This window comes from Malania oleifera, chromosome 4 (genome assembly GCF_029873635.1).
Source record: "Malania oleifera isolate guangnan ecotype guangnan chromosome 4, ASM2987363v1, whole genome shotgun sequence".
NCBI classification, from domain to species: domain Eukaryota; kingdom Viridiplantae; phylum Streptophyta; class Magnoliopsida; order Santalales; family Ximeniaceae; genus Malania; species Malania oleifera.
The window spans coordinates 78,054,902-78,068,717 of record NC_080420.1 but is presented as its reverse complement, the minus strand read 5'-3'; the positions used below and the strand labels follow the sequence as shown (position 1 = coordinate 78,068,717).

Genomic DNA, 13,816 nt, shown 5'->3' with positions numbered 1-13,816 from the left:
ATGACCCCACCGACTAATTTCTACCATCCGTAGTTGGTTCGGAATCTCTACCCCTCCGGCAAGCCCTATTGCTATGGTTAATCTCGACACCTCCAGTGCGAGCGATACGGCCCTTCTTCATCAAGAAGCTGCCACACTAGATGCCACTTCTGCGAGAGGGGCTGAGTCACCTGAGAGTCCTCTTGCGCCTGATTTTGCACATCCCACACAGGAGAATTCTCCTTCATCATCCCCGGTTGCGACCACTTAGCATCCTGAGGTGGAGAGTGTCGTCCCTGACCCTCCTACGACTAAGCCTCTAACGACTACGTTGATTCTTCGGATTAATGTCGCAGAGCATCCACCGATGCCCCTTTATATATCAATGCCGACAACGTCCATCCCCATGCCTATTGCTGCCACCACGGTTACTCCACTGTGCACCCCTGCACCTCTCCTCCACCACTCCATTATGGCAAACCACACCCACTCTACCACCACCTGCCCCTCCCAGCCGCACTGTGAGCGACCTGGTGGCGGAGTCGTCCGATGTTTTTGACGATAGCGAGTCTGAGGATGGCGTGACCATTGATAGTGCGACTATTGATGATTCCGGGGATTTGGGAATCGGCAAATCTGACAATGAGGCCGGCGGATCTACCGAGGATTAGTTTTTACTGCGCCGTGGCTGTTTTTCTAGCCTTTCATTGTATCTGTGCTATTTTGTATTCAAATGTTGTTATTTGATATCCCCTGCTACTCTATAGTCACACTAGCTGTAGTTCGCTTTCCATGTATTTCTTATCAGGATGTGCTACCCGACAGCTATGCGAGTTTATGGTGACTTCCTTTTTGTCTTTATGCCCTGTGTATCGTTGTTGCTTTACTATATTTAGATTTTTGCTGGGTGCGTTCATGTGCAGATACAGTTGTTTTTCTCTAGTCACTATGCCATGCTTCCCTCCCCTGCATTCCAGGTGTCTTCTTTCCTTACTTCAGTGGAGACACTAAAGTATTAAGTTGGGGGTTGTCGGGCTAGGAAGGCACTACACGTTGAATATGTCGCATATACAGGACAAATTTTTGAAATTTCAATGAACACCATATGAAGTAACTCATGTTAACACAGCATATTCCTTTACATAGTTTTATATAGCATTCTTGTTACAAATTCATGTTGTATCTGATGTTGTATCTGTTAATGGCTATTGTTCATGCATACTTTCATGAGGTGTAGTCAGTATTCATTTTTGGGAACTCGATGAGAATTAATTGTGAGTTCATAAGTTTTAATGTCGTTATATAAGTTTTGGTATTTACATGGTATATTACAAGGCTTAGTCACAAATACACATGCTTCGTTTCACTTAGATTTTTTTGTAAGCATTGAGAGAACAACTATGACAACTATGACACCTTTGTAAGGATATTGTTGAGCCTTTCGTTTTTTTGTGAGAGTTATTTACATGAATTCTGAATTCAAGAAACTCAACCATTCTTCTCAAGATACTCTTTTAATCCTAGCTAGCCTAGAGGTGATGTCCAGTGAAGAGATATAAACCTAAGTCTTGTAGCCTACTCAAGATGTGAATATTAAGTCAATCTTAGAGATGAAAATAATTCATGAACTTTCTTTCCAAGTTTATTTATCTACCGGTACCACGAAGAAAATAAAAAGTTGTATTATTTGTACCTGCTAGCCATAAAAAAAATACATAAAATTGATGAGCAAAAAAGAAAGAAAAGAAGAAAATGATGAAAAACAATATATAGATGCCTGCTCCAAAAACAAAATGAATAATCAAAAGTTGATGAAAAGAGAATGGCCAAGTTAAGAACACAGCATTCTTGCAAGTATCAAGTTTCTTTGGGTGTTCCGAAGCATATGAATGGATTCATGCATGGTTTATGAATTATTGATCTAGGGTGATCTTGGTAGAATGTAGCGAGTAGGTGAGAAAACACTAGGGTGAAGGACCTGACACCTCGATATTAGGCTGGATTCCATTCTCTTGAGACTAGTTTGCTCCACTTTCTTCATCGTTTCTTTAATGTATGTGAGATATTTGATCTTGCATGTTTTTCCTCACATACGAGAGTAACCCCATCTTCATGAGTGTTTTTGAGAGTATATCGGTGAGGCTAAGTCAAGACAATCGTTCTGTAGGTGTAGGAGGATTAGCCGAGTGAAATGAGTCATTCACTTTACACTTGCCTTGTGATTATGTTTGTTCATGCTAATATTTACATGATGATATTAACTCTGGATATGAATTGTTGATTGATTCTCTGAGGTTTACGATATCTAAATGGCTATATCTTATTGAGGCATGTCTGTGGAATTTTCTTTGAGTTGTCATTATAATGGAGGTATTGGTAGAGGGGCATGTTTGTGATGGTGCTATATGTCTATATGTGGAGGGGTATGTCTGTGTTACTTGCTTGAAAATGTTATTCACTGGGATAGGTGTTTGTGGGAATCGCCTTGGAAACCCTCACAAGACTATAACTCGTCCACTAGGGTCACCTAGGGGTTTAAAGTCTTATTGCATAAGGTAAATGCAATCATGTTTCCCGCGAAAGAGGAGGTAGTTAGGAATTTATTTCTCTTTTGTAGGTTTTCCTTAGTTTTCTTTGCTTGGGGACTAGCAAAGTGTAAGTTGGGGGTTGTGATGTGTTCCTAAATATGTTTATTTAGTCCCCCATTTACCTATGCGATGTTTCTATGAACTCCGTAATTACCACTTATTATTGTTCGGAGTTACGTGTGGTATATTTGATGTTTCAGGAAATCGAAGTTTAAATCGAAGAGTTACGCAGTGCAAGGAGTGAACAAAGTAATTTGGAAGCACAAGGCTCGACCAAGTGCAAGTCACAGTTCGACTAGGTCTCCATGACTTTGATTCAACTGCAGCAGAAATTCTCTAATCGACAATGTGGTGCGACCAAGAAGTCACAAGGGGCAACCAAGTCGAGCTAGATGATTCCAGAGTGCCAATTAACAATAGTTTAACAAAGACCCTCGACCAGGCGCAACCAGGAGGCCTTGGAAGTGCGACCTGGTCGACGGTGCCATCGACTGAACATGAAGAAACAATTGAAGATCTTCCAAACTGTGTCAACCATGGCGCGCAGTTGTCGTGACGATGGTGCGACGAGCTGCCCTTGGTAAAGGATGCTCGACCATGAAGGTTCCAAGAAAGAGTTCAACCAGGGCGCTGAAAGCACAACAAGTTTAGCATGGTCGACCGAGTCGCACCTTGGCAGTGCGATCAGGTTGATGTCGGTTGACTTTAGAAATCTGTTTCGCGATTTTGTAGCGGATTGTTTCCTAATTTGAATTTGAGCGCGTGTAAAACCCTAAGGGGTATTATTTTAAACTTCTAGAAGATAATAGGAGGCCTCCAAGTCGTGTATTGACTTTTTATTTTTCTTCGGATTGCAAAAGTTTAAAAGTAGTTTTCGTTTGTGCTATGTGAAGATTCTCAATTTGAATGAAAGCAATGTTGACATTATCGTGTATCATCTTGTCTTTGTGTTTGATTGCGTGCAAAATGACTAGCTAATTTCCCAAATTCTCCGATTGTGATGAAACCCTAAGTTGGATTCGCAAAGCTAGGGTTTAGTTGATTGTTCATAATAGGGTGTGGTTGCATGATGTTATTTAAACTTTTCTGAATTAACTTTCATAATCAAAGTACTTAGATTAGTGTGGACCAAGTCTAATCTATGTTCATGCAACGGGATTAATAGAAAGGAATTCGTGTTCACTAGATAGGGTATACCCGATTCTCTCGATTGTGCTCCAAACGATTGGTGCGAACCCGAATACGCTATACAACTCGAGCAGATTACTTGTCTTTATTTAAGATTCATCTATGCGTTCGTATTAGGATGAACCGTTGAAGCCCCATTATAAAATAATTGACCGCACTTTAATTATTGCGAATTAACGGCTTAAAGTGGATTCACAGCCGGGGAATTACTCTCCCATAGGAACTTTACATAAAGACTTTGTGTCGTTTGCATATAGTTGAATCAATTAATTTGCGTTCGTAGTTCTAACTAGAAAATCCAACATTCAATATTTTCTTATTGTTTCTAGCATAGTAAATTAGATCGACTTTGGTACACCACTGCATTGAGTCCATAAGGATCGACACTCGACTTACTCACTATTCTACCGAACTTGGGAGTAATTAGGGATTTATAAATTTTATCTTTGGTAGTTAAAAACCCAAGTCTTGGCAAAGCTATCAGTGTTCCCCAAGTCATTGTTAGTCACCGAGACTCAAGATTCACCGGCAACTTCTAGACAGAACTTTTCAGAGTCCTCAGTTCACAACTTGAAATCTCTTCAAGTTACCATCGACAGACAGACAAAAAGATGGAGAGATTCAATGGGCTACTAGAAGAATACTTACGTCATTTCGTCAACGACAACCAGAAGAATTGGGTGCAACTACTTGATGCAGCTCAGTTCAATTTCAATGCCCAAAAGAGCTCAACAACCAACAAGAGCCCTTTTGAGCTTGTTATAGGCCAGCAGCCGCTGTTACCTCACACAGTGGATGAGTCGTGAAGAGGAAAGAGTCTCAAGGCATACATCTTCACCATAGAATGGAGACAGAAAGTAGAGATTGCCCAAGCCTACCTGAATAAAGCTTCTAAGGAGATGAAGAAGAGGGCATATCAAGGGAGAAGACCGCAGCACTTAAACGTAGGTGACTTGGTGCTTGTTAAGCTCAATCCTAAACAGATCAGGTCACTATGAGGACGAGATAGGAGACTACTTTGCAAATATGAAAGATCAGTCCCCATCTTAGCCAAAATCGGGAAGTCTTCTTACGGAATCAACCCTCCGATTTGGATGAAAGTGCATCTTGTGTTTCACGTCAGCTGCCTCAAGTCGTTCAACGCTGACACCAACGATCTAAGGAAAAGTCAATCAAACAAAACAGAGTTGAAGATAGTGCAACCTAACAGACGTGAAGTTAAAGATATCCTTGCAGACAAAGAGTTCATATCCTCTAGGAAGAAGCGGCGGGAGTTCTTAGTGAAGTGGAAAGACCTTGGTGATGAAGAAATCAGATGGATTTCTACAAAAGATATGCAACCATTCGAGGACAAAGTTGAAGTGTACCTAGCGTCAAAATCTACGAGGACGTCGACCACATAAGTGGGGGAGCGTCACAAGCCTAGCTTGTTCAAGGCCGTATGCTTGGCTGTGACGGCTTGTCTCAGTTGTGGATAAGTTTTCATCATGTAAATACTAGTGTAGGTTTATTTTCTACTAGTAGTTTCTCTTTATGCCAAATAAGGCAGTATGACTCCTCGGTCACTTTAATGTTTCCTAGTGACAAAATTAGAATTGCATGTAAAGCTCTTTAAAGGAGGGTGAGTGTTCATAAATCTTGTAAAAATCACTAGCTATTGTCAACATTTTTAGCCTACTTGCCTCTCTCGCTAAACACACAATGTCAACGGAGGTGTTGTTAATGAATTGTGTTGCTTCAATGTTTATTGCTTGTTTGCCATTGCTTTCATAATTTCGTACTGCTTCCATTGATATCTGATTAAATGTTAATGAAAGTGTTTCATGGATGAACTATGTAACGATAGGCTAGCTAGTTAAGCAAGAGTGTTTAGCTAGCTTCGCACGGTCCTTTCACAGAGGTGTGAAAATAGTCGGCTCGTGACACTATGGTATGTACAAGACCGGACTCGGCACAAATTGTCAGTGTGGTGAGCAAGTTCTTTTTGAATCCAGGCTGAGAGCATTGGGATGCAGTCAAGTGGATTCTCATATACTTGAGGGGTACAACAGGCTAAGGCATTATTGTCAGCAGACCAACAGAGTGATCCATCAGTGGTAGGTTATGTGGATGTAGACTATGCAAGGGATTGGACGACAGAGGTCTACCACAGGATATGTTTTCACCCTTGTCACAGGCCTATTTGTTAAGGTCCATGGTTCAGTCACTTGTTGCTGTACTACTACTGAATCAGAGTACTGGCAATATGAGCTACCACGGAAATTTTTGTGGCTTACAAGATTAGTCAAAAAATAGGACAGGCCAAGGTGGAGTTCAACTGCCCCCAAAACTGTGATAGTCAGAGAGTAAACTATTTGGCGAAGAAGAACCAATGATATCATGCGAGGACAAAGCACATAGAAGTGCAGTTTCACAGGATCAGGACACTAGTTGCTTCTAGTGAACTATACTTGAGAAAGTTTCAAACGTCAGGAGAATGCAGCAAAATATGTTGACAAAGCTTGTTACAGCGGGACAAGTTCAAGCATGCTTCGACTGGTTAACGTTCCAGGGCTAGATGAGAGGTTTTCCCAGTCCTACGTCTCAGGGTGGAGCTGGAGCTACGATTATATTTATATTTCATAAGGGGTGAATATTCGCCAAGGTGAATATTTTGGAGTACGTGGCTCATATTAAGTGAATACTGTCAAGGGGTAAGAAAATTGATAGAGCAAGGAACAAGTAAGCTTAACGCAGGAAAGAAAAAACGAAAACCGTCGACAGTTGGTCAATGGTTTGGTCTGCGGGAGATAACCATCGACGGTTTTGCCTAAAACCGTCAACTGTTTCAGTCTGCTTACTTTAGTCTCGCATTAAAACGGAGACGGGGTTTGCTGGAAAACAGTTGAGGTCTGGTTCGGCGCAGTGATTACGGATTTGAATTGGAAGGAAGATAAGTAGATTGGGGATTCAAAGGATTTTCCTTCGAGGATTGTACCGGGGTACGTTAGGAAACTTTCCAGCATTCGGTACGCATAGGCGTTCGCCATATAAAAACAATATTGTAACCTTGTTGATAAGATCTGAAAATTCAGAGGCTTGTCACGGGACATAGGCAATTGGCGAACCCCGTAAGTAAATTTTGTGTCGTGGTTTTATTGTTTTCTTTATTATCTTTGTGATTGATTGTTTCGAAGTGTTCATCGTGGTTGTGCATGCCGATCCGATTCAATTTGTGTTCCATGCACATTGGGCTACTTGCACAACAAATGGTAATTGTTTGCTGTCATGGCAATATGGATAGGAGAATTCATCATTCTGGTTTCAAAAAAATACTTACTAGTTTTTGGAAGTTGTATTGGTTTTAGGCTCCTTCTAACCTGAGATCATTTCCAAACATTTAAGGTTGCTGAAATAATAGATTACGGTTACAAAAATACTAATTATTTTGTTAAAGGTTGTAAGATTGTGTTAGGCTTCTAACCTGAGATATTTCCAAACTTATTTAAAAAGTGCTGAAAATAATCAGTTACTTTATTCTACATATATATATTAGTTTCGAAAACAGAATATGCCTGGTTCTATTTCAAGAAAATGCATAACTAAGGGCGTTGCCCCCCTGAAATGCAGCTTTTACTGAATTGAATTTTATGATGTTCCAGAAGTTAAACTCACAATTCTCCCTTCAATGTGAGACATTCATCATAGCATTGATCTCTTTCCTTCGTTCTCATGATCCCCAATAAGGCAGCCTACCGAATGAGGCCAAATGAGCACAAAGATTGCAGAAGCAAGTAGATGAGCGTATGGGAAAGGGCTTGGTGAAAGAAAGTGAGAGTCCCCACATTGCTGTACTAGCTTTCTGTGTATCAAAGGATGGATCAGAGGCAAATGCGCATGATAGTAGAGCCAGTCAAAGATCGTCCCAAAGCTAATTCTTCACCAATTTCCAGGTTTTCTGAAGCCACAATTGTTCCCACCAAAGGGAGTGGAAGATGGATCCCAGGCAAGATGAAATATTCAGAGCTGGTATATTCGCAATCCCCCTGACATTAGAGTTTTTAGTGGTCTTGCATTCTTTATAGTGTTTTCTTAAGGGATTTTCAGTACACATGCGCTCCAAACTAAATGATTGAAAGGAGGCCAATTTGCCTAGCGGACAATGAAGCTGAGAAGATTTTTGAACACATAAATAGAAGGTAACCAAATGCTCTATCTTTCTCTACTTACTTAATCAAGTCTTTGAAGTTGAATGTGATGCTTCTAATGAGTCAACCTGTGTCCTCCTTAGCCAAGAGGTAAACCATCTGCTTTTTATATGAAAAGCTTAGTAATTCCTCCAAAAATAACATTTTTTTATACCAACACTTTTATGCCATTGTTCTTTGAAACCACTGAGGTTGGCAATTGCATCCAAGCCATTTGTTCCCCTTTCTGATCATGAGTCATTGTATTTATATTATCCTACCCAAACCTTAGTAGGCACATGCACCTTTGGCTTGAATTCTTCAAATTTTCAGCTTAGACTGTTTTTGCTGATGCTTTGATGCACAGAAAGAGACCTATCAGTGTGTTAACATTCTTTAATCAAAGGCTCAACATGGTATTAGAGTTGTTACCAAGGTCATGGATTTCTTAGTCTTGTGTCCGTGTTTATTTATGTGTGTTTCAAAAAATCATTTCATTCTCCTGTAAGAGTGTTATCTATCATGTGTTTATCTCTCTACATGCTTGTCAGCCTGGCCTGCACACCAGGTGAAGTTTAGGCTTGATTTCTATATTTTTTGCCCCATACCTAATATTACTTAAGTTTTTAGGTCAGTGGGGAATCTAATATAAGAATGGGTGGGAGACTAAGGGGAGCAGCATTTTCACTCAGCGCCCTTAAAAGTTGTTTTCCATGTCTATCAATCATTTTTTTCCTCATCATTCAGTGTCCAGACAATTTTTGGGGAGGATATTTTGGTTGGGTGGGGTGAGGCTTAGTTATAATTTGTGCCTTGTTTGTAAATAGACTATCTTCCATCTATAATGCATCAATTTTTAGAATTATATTCTTCTGTGGCATTTCCTTTTCAGACTCTCAATGAGAGACAGGTAGATGAGCCCTTTTTTTTAAAAAAGAAAATTTTTTTCCCTCCGAGCTTTCATTCGACTCTAGTTCTCAAGAGGTTAACACAAATGACTTGCATCACCATATTAAAAGGCCACACAACTCTCCGGCCATATGTTTGCATGATGTGTGGGTGAGGATAATTAGCCAAGTTCATTTGTTTTTGCGATTGTGGGGCGAAAGATTTTTGTGGAACAACCTGTTTTCCTTTCCGCGTTGTGAGGTTTCGGTGCAATTGCAAAGCCTGTTTTGGAATTTACAGTATTGCACTTTTTGGGGTTTTGGAAGGAATAGAAAGGATAAGATTTTGACTGAGTATTTTGTGCTTTTTTAATCCTGTGGACACTTTGGCTTGAAGGAAAACTAGGATTTTTATAAAGACCAGGAACCCCCCCTAATTTGATGCTTCCCTTTTGGGTTCACATCTTTTTGAGGTTTTGGAGGGTATCTCACTATCCAATATCCATGGGACTAGAATGCAGCATTGATGTAAATCCTTTGCATTTTTTCTTCTCTTTTTTCTCTATTTTCCGTTTGTTTTGGAGGTGCCTTATCCCTCTACTCTATAATTGTTTTCTGTTCTTCTTCAATGAAAATTTTATTTTTTATTTTTCTAAAAGGAATTCTCTTCTTCAGGAGGCAGTAAAAAGGGAAGATGTGGGACTGTTAAAGTTTACTTAGTTCATCAATGCCAGAGAAATGCTTTAGTGTCATGGAGATGGACAGTTGCTTTGATTTCAACTCACAAAATCTTTTCTTCTATTATAGAGAGAAATGGAAGATGGAGATTGGGTTTACTGATTTACTCAATAAGAAAAGTAACTTATTCACCAGGAGATTTTTGCTTGTCATTTTAATTGAGTTCGAGTCAATCTACAAGAAGATGAATTGAGTTCCAATCCAACATTTTTCCCACCAGATGCAATTCTAATGGAAAGGTTTGTGATGTTATTATTGATAGTGAAGCTTATGCTAATGTTTTATTTAGCATAAATGTAGACAATTATAGCTCAAAACAACGGCACATATCCTCATCGTGACAAATTGATGTGTTTGGATAAAGGGCACAAGTAAAGGGTATCAAAAGGCATCTTTTTTTTTTCGTTTCAATTGATTAAGTACAATATCATATCTATGTTATGTTACCATGGATGGCCTGTCATTTGTTTGTGTTGGATTATTTGCACATATTGAGTGGAAACATGCTTGGGGGAAAGTATTGTGAATCAAGAATGAGAAGCTAAGCTGTCAGGAAGAAACCGTCGACAGTTTGGTCTCAGAAGAGAAAACACCGTCGACGGTTTTTTGCCCATGAACCGTGCAGGGTTTTAGTCTGCTTACTACTTGGTCTCTTCTTCATGCATTAAACCACACCGGTTTTTTGATCTTGTTCGGCATAATACGGATTTCGAATCGAGAAGATCAGGAGATTGGGGATTTCAGAGGATTTTCCCTCCGGAGGGATTGCTAGGGTATTTAGGAACTTTCTCATGCCTACCTGTAAAACGCATTGAGGGTTGCATTTACCACAATATTGTAACCCTTGTTTAATAAGATAGTGAAAATTTAACCGCTTGCTCCCCTGGACATGGCAATTTGCCTAATCACGTAATTCTTGTGTCGTGTTTTTATTGGTTTCCTTTTATTATTTTGTGATTGATTGTTTCCGTATTGTTCAGTCGTTGGTTTGCTACATTGCACGATCCGATTATGATTGGTGTTTCCACTGCGCATTAGCTATCTTTGCACAACAATTAGTAATCACGAAGCCAGGTTGCTGGTGGGATTCTTTTCTTAACAAAGTTCGATGTTTTTAAGTTCAATGAACTCCTCAATTTATACTTTTGGCAGAGTACAAAAAGGGTTAATGACTTGTGTAGTGCAGTAAGGTATAGTGAAAGCACTATACGGAAACAGCTGAAGGCATGGACGACAGGTTTGGAATGGAGTTTCGAAGCGAAAGTTGTTGTCACCTATCAGGCTTTGTCTGGCCAATGACATGAGTATCGCGTCATGATGAGTAATGTCCGGCAGTTGTAGGCGCAACACTGGAGAGCCGGTATAGTGTTCAAGTCATTAACGAACAAGTTGTATCTTAACAAAAACTATATTGACTTAAGATGGAGAGGGGTTCAGATCTGAATCAACAAATCATGTTTCCAAATCAATCATTAGGTCGATCTAAAGCGGGTTGATGTGAAATTTGAAGGAGAAGCCAAGGCGTAATGCTGCTGAATTCCCTACTATGTCTCCTACGTATGAAAATATGTGTTACGACTCTAACATGAGGACAATAAACTCTAGAGTTGGAGGATTCACAAGTGCCCTGGGTGTGTTTCCTCAGAGGAAGAAGGCTGAAAGATGAGAATTCTCAAGTGGAGAGTTTGTGGTGAAGGTAATAAGGATCGTGGAGAAGTAGTTCCAGAGTGGACCGAGTCCCACAATAAAGCCGGTCCACTTTCCAAGAAAAGGAAGGACGCATGGTGTTTGCAAGGTGTCAAGAAAAAGGGGCACATAAAACCTGGATTTCTAGAGAGGAAGAAGGTAAGATGCTGACAATAAAGATGTTCTCAACTCAGCGAATGCAGTGAAGAAGGCAGACGCTGGGGTGGTGATTGATTACGGAGGCGCTTAAACTGCCGTAATTCATGTGTTTTAATTCGTGCTTGGTGCGTAATATTTTTTTAATTAAATACCTAATACTACTCTCAATCTTTTAACGTTATGTCTTATTTATAATCCTCTGGGTTTTATTGAGCAATTTTAATGAATTTTGAAATTTTTTCTATCATAGGAAAATTATCGGAACTAAAACCGGCTTCTAGTTCGGTAATTCGCTAACATAACTTGTCCTCCGAGCTCCGATCGAGATGATTTGAAATTCTAGAAAAGATGATAAGACTATCTACACTTCCGTGTTTTGAGCTTCAAAGATAAATGCCATCAGGAGGTCAAGATTGCCTCGTTTGCATAAGAAAAACAAATGAGCAAAAAAGAAAAAAAATAGATTTTGGCCCGAGTTACCCGACATGGCAGCCAGTCGGTCCGTGTTGTCCCTAGTGGCCTCTCTGGGAGGGCAGTGGCTCTCCGTCTCCCTTTATATCCTCTCCTCCCCACTTCTGCTCTTTAGTCTCCTAACCCAGCCCTACCTCCCGTCCTCTTCTTCTCGCCTTTCTCTTCTCTTCCTTCCTTCCTCTTCATTCTCTCCTTCCTTCCTTTCTCTTCTTTCTCCTTTCTTCCTTCTCTCCTCTACTGCGCTGCTGCTTCCCACCGTGCCTCTTACTACCTTCTGCCACTGGCTGCTTCCGCAGCTGCAGACTCCACTCCACCTCTCTCCTTCTACAAAAACCAGCACCCGCTATTCGCCACAGCTGCTTCTGCCCAAGCCACCCGAGCCCTGCGGCCAACCTGTAGTTCCGCCACAACCACGCCCGCCATCCAGCCTGCTTTGGCCATCACACAACCCCGCGAAGCCCAGCCACCAGTCTCCAGCTTGGCCACCACCAGCCAGCCCGAAACCCACTGCAGGCTGCTGCCTTCCTTTGCTCTGCCGGCCAACAGCTCTCAACTCTCTCTCCCTTCTTTCTCTTTCTTTTTTATTTTTTTTTTTCTTTCATTCTCTTTATTCTCTTTCTTTTTTTTAATTTTTCTTTTTAATTATTGTTTTTAAAGAATTGATTACTTTATTACTTTCTTACTTTCTTTTGGTAAAGTTTTCATTTTAAAGTTTTAATTTTTGAAGCTTTTGGGTGTTATTATTGAGTTATTTAATTCTTTCTTTCTCTTATTATACTAAATTAGATTAAAGTTTTGCTGAGTTATTTTTGTCTTTGTTGCTTAATTCATTGGCTTCTTGAAGAAAAAATAAAATAAAAGAAATAAAATATACCATAAAAAATTCCTTCGTTCGGATTTAAATTTTTTTGATATCCGTCTACTTAAACGTCGGTTTAAATTAGAGTGGAATTTTTAGCGTGTTTATCCTATTCCCTAGTTGTAAAATTGTAATTTTGATTCGCAGTTCTTATTGCCAGAAATTTGGTTTTTCTTGGTTTGAAGTTTGTTCGATTTGAGTTCTTAATGCAATGTTTAGCGTTTGTGCAATTAAGTCATCGCTTTTAGTCTTTCCGGGTTCAACGTGTGTTTTCAATTCTGCCTGATTATACGTAAAGATTTCCGTTTCTTTCTCTTCTTAAATTCAAGTGTCATGCTAGATTATGAGTTTAAATTGTGGCATGTTTTGTTTTAATTTATCAAAAGAAAATCTCACCAACCAGAATACCTGAATTTGAACTGTTTCAGTGCCTGTTTGTTTCTTATTTATGATTGGAATACATAAAATTTGGAATTTAAACCGCATTCCCTGAGGAGACATCGGCCGTTGGGGTTGACTATTTACGACGTAACTCCGCACTTGGGATAGCTTTCGTAGTCTGCGCTCATTTTTCAAGTGAGTCAATTATTGATATGCTTCGATTCTCCTCCGGTTCAGATGGTCTCACAATTCTTTGATCTTAAATTTAACGTGCTTCTTATCCACATGACGCCCAACAAAGATGATTCGCCACTTACAAATTGGTACATTCTGGTTCTGTCTGATGGGAATGATGTTTCAATGGCACAAATTGTCGGTATAGGGAACATCATAATCAAATGTAATAATGGTGTGGGTGAGGACGTTATGCGATGTTAGGCATCTGGCTGAGTTAAGGACGAATTTGATTTCTTAGGCCTTTAGATTGTAGAGGTTTAGTTACAAGTCAAAAAGTGGGGTAATGAAGGTGAGTAAGGATGTTCTGACTGTGATTAAAGTGGCATAAAGTACCGTAGAATATCTATAATTCGCTAGGTAAAACATGTGTAGGCGGAGCTTTGCAGCTGCAATATCCTGATTCCGGATGCAATTGTCTTGTGGGCATATGCGGGTTAAGGGGGCAGATGGGGTGACATGGAATTGAAGAGAACTCTT

At 40.0% G+C, this 13,816-nt stretch overlaps 1 protein-coding gene across 7 annotated transcripts in view; it reads right to left on the bottom strand.

Annotated features, from left to right (window-relative positions):
- LOC131154194 (helicase-like transcription factor CHR28) overlaps nucleotides 1-13,816 on the bottom strand; it is a 140,512-nt gene that overhangs the window by 24,401 nt on the left and 102,295 nt on the right. The window lies entirely within an intron of this gene.